Below are 9656 nucleotides of genomic sequence, written 5' to 3' on the forward strand. Positions count from 1 at the left end.
TCATATTCTTTTTTTAATTACTATTTATATTAGGCCACACCCACCCACCCACACACACATACACAGTAATATATAGAAACCTGAATGCTGTGAAAGGTGCAGTATATACACACAGGTAAAATGATCATGAATGTAAAACAGGTGTGCAAACACATTTTAACTTTGCTTTATATGATCAAACGTCTGTGTGCATTAATGAATTATTACAGCGACTGAAGTATTAGGAAGTGTTTCTACAGCTGGATTTATTTCATGACTCTGCATTGGTGTAAATCATTATTATCTTCTCACAGCTTGACCAGAGAAATCAGGGCTCCGTCTATAATACATTTATTATAGATAAGTTAAAGCTAATTTAAAAGCTAATTACGATTTAGTTTTTTTTAAATATAGTGTTAATTTGAAACTAGCTGCACTTTTATGATATTTTGAGTGTCCGGTTGTACACACGCCACCTGTGGATGAAACGCTGAGTAATGAAAAGCTCTAAGAGCTCCAGCAGATAAAAAGCTTGATGTTCCTGTGGTTAGTAGAAGCATTATGTTCTAAAAATAAGTCATTCTTTTCTTCACATTAGGGGGGAACCTGTCTGCAGGAAGGTGGAGAAGCCTGTAGAGAATGAATGTTGTTTGGATTTGGAGGTGTAGGATGAACAGTGTTGTAAGGGTTTTGTAAGACACACAGCTCATTAACATCCAGTCTGATTTCTCATTATTAGTGTGGGTTTGTGTGCTGAGGTCAAACCAATTTTTACAGACGTCTCTCATGGGGAAACATTACCGTCTGCATCAGCTAGAGTTTGAGTAAAACCTGACAATCCATATTAGTTCTAATTCACTGAAGGGTCGTTAGAACATGTTTCAGTAGAAGGGATTCGATGTCACAAGTGTTTCAGTTGTTTAATTTTCAGTTATGAGCTGGTGTCGGATCACTGGAGGCAAAAACAGAGTGTGTGTGTGTGTGTGTGTGTGTGTGTGTGTGTTTTGGGATGTGTAGTCTGGGGTGGCCATGTTTGTAGGATGCAGTGCATTCTGGGAGATTTACAGGTGAGGATGAAATGAGACAGAAATACTGCTGAATGATGGATACTCAAATGATTCTAAAGATATGAAACATATAGTTTGTTCCTAAAGTTTGTTTAATCGCAATGTAATATGAATGAAAGCAAATGTGGTCCATTAATCTGGTCTGAGACGTCCAGACCCCACTGTGTGTAGATGTAGAGACTGAAAGATCTCAATGTGTCATTCAGAAATAAAGCTAATAAAAGACTTTCAAAATCAACATTTCTAAAAAAAACCCTGAAGATTAAATGTTAAAGAAATAATCCAGTAATCCAGGAGTAAATATGTAACTTCATCCAGTCTGTTCTGGACCTTCAGAGACCACAAACAGGCTTTTGGTTTTTACACAAAACAAATAACTGGAATTCATTCTGATCACAAACACAAACTGAGACTAATAAAGGTACCTGGTGAAACTGAGACACAGGATCATTACAGTTGTAAAATAGGCTGCAGAGATTTTGGGGAAAGAAGGTGGAAAGATAGTGGTACAGTACATTCCAAAAACCTCTCGTGCAGATCTTGTGAATCAGAAGTGCACACACAGCATGGTGAACTCGCCTCTCCACACAGAGTCAGAAAAAAATCCTACATTTATTTGTGCTAGTTTTTTGTCTTATGTGCACTTCTTGAGATGGAGTTGAACTGGAAATGTTAGTGAGAAATTGTGATGGCAGCACGGGGAAGCTGGCGTGAGTCTGCACAACAACTGTGGCAGGTTGTGCAAGATTCCTGAAACAACCCAGTCCTGAAATATTTTCTATAAAACTGCATGACAGTGTACCTTCAGAGAATGGGATGTTTATAAAACAGCTGGATTCTGTAGTGCTGGTCACAGGAAATACCCAATTCCTGCAATTCATTATGTTTTTATACTTCACTAAACACTTTTATTATATATGGACACCTAATAAATTTATTTAAAACTGAATAAATGTATTGTTTTTTACTTATTTTTTAAAGTGAACATTTTTATTATAGGGTTAGGGTCAATAAATAATAATAATAATAATAATAATAATAATAATAATAATAATAATAATAATAATAATAATAATAATAATAATAATAATAATATAATGTGATTAGTGTTCCACATTTAGTAACTCAATAAAAAGTGGAAGGAACTTAAGGCATCTCAAACCACTCAACCTGTCCATAATGTCCAGAACATGGTCCTACAGCTCTCATTATAGATGATATGGATTGATGATGGATAATGGATTGATAATCAGAGTAAATATCCGGAGCTGTTCTCTTTGCAATACAGCAGCTCTTGTCAGTAGAATGCACTTAACTGCTGTCTTTCTTGCCCACAATGCACTGCAGGTCTGTGTGCTGTTTGCCCAAATTTCCCCATCCTCTTCATCCTCTCCAACTTCCACACTCTCCCCATCCTCTTCATCCTCTCCAACTTCCACACTCTCCCCATCCTCTTCATCCTCCCCAAATCCTCTTCATCCTCCCCAAATTCCACAGTCTCCCCAACATCTCCAGCCTCCCCATCCTCCCCAAATTCCACAGTCTTCCTATCATCTCCAGCCTATTATTAGCCACACAGAAGAAGTACAATTAGAGTACAGAAGAAAGGATTAAAAACCAAATTATTAATGAGGTCCATTATAATAGAGTATCTGATGGATATCTGCCAGACAGAAATCAGGCCATGCGCAAGACTGCACACCGTTCACAACACAATACCACTTTCTGCAAATAGATAAACCAATTAAACATCACACAAGAGACAGGAACAGAGAGAAAACAGATAAGTGTGTGTGTGTGTGTGTGTGTGTGTTTTAGGGGAAGGTAAATGGAGGGGGAGAGAGAGAGAGAGAGAGAGAGAGAGAGAGAGAGAGAGAGAGAGTGTGTGTGTGTGTGTGTGTGTTTTAGGGGAAGGTAAATGGAGGGAGAGAGAGAGAGAAAGAGAGAGAGAGTGTGTGTGTGTGTGTGTGTGTGTGTGTGTGTGTGTGTCTATACCTCTCGGACTCACATTTTTTGACATGCATTACCAGGGAGCCGTTAGCGCCTGACACCTGCACCGGGCCATGTAGGACGGATTAGCGATGCAGGGAAAGATGCGGCATGTACTGTTTGACCACTGCTCTAGGGATAAGACCTGATTATCAATGAGCACCGATATGACCCCTCCTCTTTTCCCTTTTCACACGCACACACGCACACACGCACACACGCACACACACACACACACACACACTCAGTGCCCGCAGGCCCATGCCTGAGCCCAATGCTGTGTGTCAGAGCTTGTTAGAACAATCTGAACCAGGCAAGAAGAGGACAGATCGGGGAGGGTGAGGAGAGGATGAAGAAAGGATGAGGAGAGGATGGTGAAGTGGGCCTCCATCACAGTCAAGGTTTCCCCACAGTGAACTAGTGAACAGAAGATCTCTCCTCTCCTTCAGCACACACACACACACACACACACACACACACACACACACGCGCACACGCGCACACGCACACACGCACACACGCACACACACACACACACACACACACACACACGAGTCCAACGGCTCAGGCGTCAGAGGTGAGGCCTAATTGACAGGTTAATGGGAGAGGAAACACATTGCAGGGTCAAATGCATCATTAGGACGAGGCGGTGGTAATTGTGCACTGCGGTGAGACGCGGCGGTTGACACCTGGGTTAGAGTGCAGTTATTCTTAAAAACCGCATTGCTACAGGCTCTGTTCTGACAGGGTTTATGCTGAATCAGAGCGGCTGAGCTCGCAGAAACACGCAAATAATTCTGCACACACACACACACACACACACACACACACACACGCACACACACACACACACGCAGTAGTAATGATAAAACTTCCTGAAGGCTTTGTCAATTTTTTCAAACCTCTATATTCTGTTTCCTCGATCACTGCTGCACTTCGGGTGGACGGTGATGTCACACTAATACACTGTAGATAAATCTATTTACATGGAATATTATATCTAATCTCTCTGTGCTGGTCGATTGTTACTCATCATTATTATTTTGCACAGATATTTAATGAAGCAGAAAAAGTGTATGAAACAAACAGAGTAGTGCGAGTGGCGTCCCTGCAGTGCTGAGAGCAGACAGTTAGAGGAAATGCACTTGTGGGTCGCATTAATGGATTATTTGTCGCACCTAAGAACACGTTATAAATATAGATGTTTTAAATCAAATTCCATATTTTCATATTCAGTATATTCCCAATTCAAACCCTGTGTGAATTCCTGGGAAGTGTTTTTGGATTTACAGATCCAGGCTACATTCCTGAGCTCATGTTTCTCTCTGTGCACGTGTTTCACACATATTTCCATGTGTCTGTATGAATTTCCTCTTTTGGTTCCTTCCACCTCCCAAAAGCATGCCAGTAAGTGGACTGGTGAACCAAAACTGCCCCTGGGTGTGAATTAATGTGTGAATGTGTGCACATGGTGCCCTAATGGACTGGTTTCTCATGCAGGATGCCGAGCTCTGGATCTTCTGCAACCCTGACCAGGAGAGAGCTCATCACAGTGATGAATGAATGAAAGCTGCTTTAAAGGGATTTTATTCGCCTAATTAAACATGAGAATGTGTGAGATTAGTTCTGTGATCTATTCAGGGTTGCCAGGTCTGTTTATTAGCCTACATGAAGATTTTGTGTTCTATCTGCGATCTGTTCTGAATGTTTGACGTCCGTAACAAAGCCGATTCTGCAGGAATTTGGTTGAACATAAAGTATGTAAGAGTGGATTTTATCACAGCAGACCTGCAACTCTCTGCAGACTTCTCTGCACTGGCCAGTTTCCAATATAACAGACTCATTGATACATCACAGCCTCCAGCAGGAGCAATATATCAATTAGCAAGCTAATGGGGCATCTTCTGTTTTGCAGAATCTACGGGAAAAGATTGCAAGCGGGAAATGAGGTCATAAATCAGCATCAGCCTGAACTACATACAGTACATTTAAGAGTTAAGGTTCAAAATGTCAAAATCGTTTTTATTTCAGTTTGCATTTATTTTACTTCTGGAACATCCTGTGGCCCCTGTGATCTAATCACATCAACTCCGTCCTGCATTCTGAGATAGGTTCAGGACGGATCTGATTTGCATGAGTAAAATGGCTCTCATTTTTATCTAGCAGTCTGATAAGGTCTGCATGAATCTCTTCTATTGAAAAACAATTGAAAGGAAATGCTATTAGTGAAATATTGTCAATAATGACAGCAGCTATAAAAGCTGCATTTACCTTTACTTAAATTCCACTCAGCATTAAAGGTTTATGGCTTTGGTGCTTATGATGGCATTATCTGGATTGGATTGAAAAGTAATGGCGCGTGAAGAGCAGACTAAAACATCCGTCACTTGGGATTTCAGTGTTCGGAGGATAAACACCACACGCTTACACTTACCACACAAACGAGCAGATGTACGGTGGTGGAAGTGGTTTGATCAGCAATCAGGCTGAGAAAAACACCAAAAGTAAACAGAGAAAACTTTAAGGTACTTTTTTTTTTTTTTTTAAGTAGTTCAGCTTGAGTTCTTGTGGAATTCTCTTTCTGAAAGGGCGTTACATCGGACAAGTCAGTCGATGGCGTGCTCAGTGGCTGAAGGCGTGGAGAAGAGCTCAGGTATAATGCATTCCAATAATGACACAGGCTGCTGCCTCCACTCCTCACAATCAATGAGTCCTGAGGGATCCTCCACGTTCCTGTGATCTCTCTGTGAACAAAACCCTGGACTGAAAAGGTCTCAGGTGCTCCACTGTCCTGTTTGGAACATCTCTCTCTCTCTCTCTCTCTCTCTCTCTCTCTCTCTCTCTCTCTCTCTCTTCACTAAGGGCTAACTAGCAATACTTAGTAAAAGTGTCACATCATGGAGCATTGTGTTGTGGTTGTGTAAATAAGATGTAAGGAATATCACATCTGGGTGTGAGATGGTGTGATGGTGTGATTTATATCCCCAAGCAAAGCAGTGTGACTGTTACTACCTCGAGGACGATCGTTTTCTAATAACACCACAACCTTTTTCCATCAATATAACCGTTCAGTGTATAATATATAGTGTTGTGGATCAGTGAGTAATCATTACAGGAACACTGGAGCAGACTCTCCTTTACCTCTGTCTCCTTTTTCTTTTACTTATTAATTATAATCTATTCATTATTATAAGACAAAATTATGTGATTTGGAGATTTGAGTAACTGAGGGTTTCATGAATTCATTCACAGCAATCTTAAAATATTCAGCACGGAGCAGTAGATGCTGCCAGACCACATGTCTCTGAGCTCCACCGAGCTTAACACCAACTCCCTGCAGATCAGTGGATTTCCTTAAAGTTCTCCAGTTTCCTCCTAAACCATACCAGCAGGCTGATTTGCTGGAATAAATAGAATCTAGGTGTGAATAAATGTGCCTGTGTGTGTGTGTGTGTGTGCGTGTGTGTGTGTGTGTGTGTGTGTGTGTGTGTGTGTGTGTGTGTGTGTGTGTGTGTGAATCAAATCCATACGTCACAGCACTTATGGACATCATAACGCTCTTTTTACCAATTAACTCAAAAATACAACAAGCACCAAAAAGTGCTGCACTGGAGTTCATCTAACCAGAGATCAGTATTTACACTGGAAAACATCTCGATATTCAGTCTTGTGCTACACTAGTGACATTTCCACGAGGTCCATTCAGATGATTGAAAAGCCTCCTCCTTACGTGCACTTAACTCTGAACACGACTCGTTCTGCATGTAGAATGAAGCACGATGTGATTCTAAGAAATATCCCTGAAATGCAGAGTCAGCGATCTCATACTCCAGCGACTCGCTGATAATCCAGCAGTCGGAAAACAGCAATCACTGGCACTCCTCCATCCTCCTGTGTAGAACAGATCTAACAGAATCATTTCCTGTCAGCTCAGTATATCTGAAGTGATATCGAGTCCCACTCTTCTAGCAAAAACCCTCTGATTTTTCAGTCCATTCACAACCCATGAAAGTTCAACAGGGTTTCACTCGGATGTGAATTCTGTCCGTGTTAAAACAGGGTCACGTGTATGCATTACAGGAAAAGTTTGTGTAATACAGTCACAAAGTGTTTTTCTTACTACAATAGACGAGCGATAAAGATCTGGAACGAAAACAATACTCGAGTCTAAAATTGGTTAAATAAATGAGCTCTGGCCTTCGTTTTGAAAAAGCCGTGCTTTTGTTGCCGCTCCTGAGAGCTTCTGTTTCACTGTTTTGAAAGGGATCGTTTGTTTTTGGCCTTCTGGTGTATTTTCATATTACTCATGCTGTTGAATTATTCCAAACAAAATTATTCCTTAAAGTTTTTTTCTTTAATTCTTTTCCCCCCTCGTGAGATCGAAATTCAGCTTTAAGCAGGCCACATCAATACGGCCTCATCCACCGGGAGGGAAAATGCTAAAAATGCTAACGCCTCGCCAACAGGCCGTCTTCGTTTTAGCATTAGCACTACACAGGAATGCTGGGAGACAGGAAGCAACCTGCAGGGCGATGTTGAGGCCTGATTGGCAGCTTGAAGCATCCCAAACCATGGGGGCCTCACACCTGTCAGTCACGTTTGGGGAAAACGAGTGACAGAGTGAGAAAGAGAGGGAAAGAAAGAAAAAGAGTGAAAGTGGAGATCTGGCACATTCCATGGTGTGTTTTAATAGGATTGCTTCCCCATGCCTGAGGATCTAATATTCACCTATTGTGCACCAATCCACTATTCACTTGCACAGACATCAATGGTAATATTTAGAGGTCACCCATGGAGACATTATAATTCCCTTTCTGCAAGCGGGTTGTTTTTATTTTAAAGGAGAAATCGCTCAAAACTGACTGTTTGTGTTACATCCTGTAACTTATTTCCATCACAAGGCTCAGGCCAATCTGTAAACCAATCTGTGACGAGAGTCTATATTTCAATAATAATAATAATAATAATAATAATAATAATAAGAGAAAGAAGAAGAAGATCTGACAGAAATAGAGGAGTGTAAAGGATGATAGTGCAGGTTTGCTGATGAAAACCGTGTAAGGAACTGGACTGGGACGTATATGAGATCATAGAAAGTAGGACACACGTCACATTTCATTTAAAGATTCTTACGTAAAATTTCCAAGTTGGATTTCGCTGTTGGATTTTACGGCTGCAGAATCAGAATCCCACAAGAGAGTAAAAGGAAGTTCTTTCTGGTAAAATCTCATCCATTTATACGATTACTCTGATACTAAGCCCAGGTCTGAAGAATGTCTTCTTCATTAAGACGACCCTGAGGACATCTTAACACCTTCTTCCCTCCATCACGTATCCTTATCTTGACACACAGACATAATTTTTCAGCCACCTTTTATTTCCTTCTGGCTTTAAATCTTTTCTTGTTCCTTCGTAGGCCTGATGCAGTGTTATTACAGCTCCCATGAGACACGTCTCCATATGCTTTAATATAAACACTTTTGCAGCTGCAAAAAAAAAAAAAAATAGCATAAGGCGAGACTGCGATCAGAAGATAACATCAGTAACGACCCCCAAACCCCCTGCTGAAAACAGGCTGTAACTGAAGTCATGGTGGTGGAGTAAAAGTCAGGCCTGGCAGAGTCCCTGCAGAGAAAAAGGAGGAGGACTGACCGCTCTAATCTAGTGAGAAGACTGGCAGGATGTTCCACGGTGGTCCCAGCAAGAGCCGTCTCCGATGGGAACAGGACCCGGGCGTCCGAGACGCCACCGCCGCCTTCCCCATGGCTCGACTTTCACTCCTGCCTCGGACTACTCAATAATTCAGAACAAAAAGCCGTCTCTGGAGATATTAAAAAAGCAGCAGCGCTAGTTCCTAAATTACAAAATGGGCTTACAGATGATTGCATGTGGCATGTTCCAGAGAGTTATGAGTATTTTTTTTTCTCTTTCTGAAACTAATTCTCCAGGAGTGTGAAAGTGCTCATGCACTTACCGTGTTACTTGTTTGTACAAGTGAGTTAAGCGTTGCGGTGTAACAGAATCTTACATGGTAACCACCAGGTACAGTGTGGGAGCGTGTTTTCAGACACGTCAGGAGGAGCTTTTGGAGGTGTCCGGGTCGATGGAGCGATCCTGACTTTAAAGTTAAACATTTGGCCTCATGGATGACAATGAAGTCATGAAGACTTGACAGCTCTCGAATTGGATCAAGATGGACGTGTAGCACTGTTGCTGAAAAGACTCGCCCTGGAATAAGATACATCTCTTCGCTCAGAAACAGGAATTATCAACATAAATCCCTCCAGACTTCCTGCAGTTTATTGTATCATGTTATAAACTCCGTATTTAAGAAGCTTTACGATGGAGGAAACGTGGCCAAAGTAGACGTGACTCGGGATTACCAGTCATGGCGTCATGAGTTCTTGAGAAGATATGAATCGTAACTTTTTACAAGCACATCTGAAGCCCATTCGTGTGTCTCTTATCTCTAATGGCAGATCCATATGGGCTGGAACGACCTAAAGCCAACACTCGGGCTTATATAAGACTGATTTAGCATTGTGTGCGCTCTCTACACCAGCCGAGTGTTTCCCATCAGTCCTTGACAGCGTTCGGAGCAAGGCTGTGGAACCTGCTGGC

This window comes from Silurus aristotelis (genome assembly GCF_946808225.1).
Source record: "Silurus aristotelis genome assembly, chromosome: 13".
Taxonomy (NCBI): Eukaryota; Metazoa; Chordata; class Actinopteri; order Siluriformes; family Siluridae; genus Silurus; species Silurus aristotelis.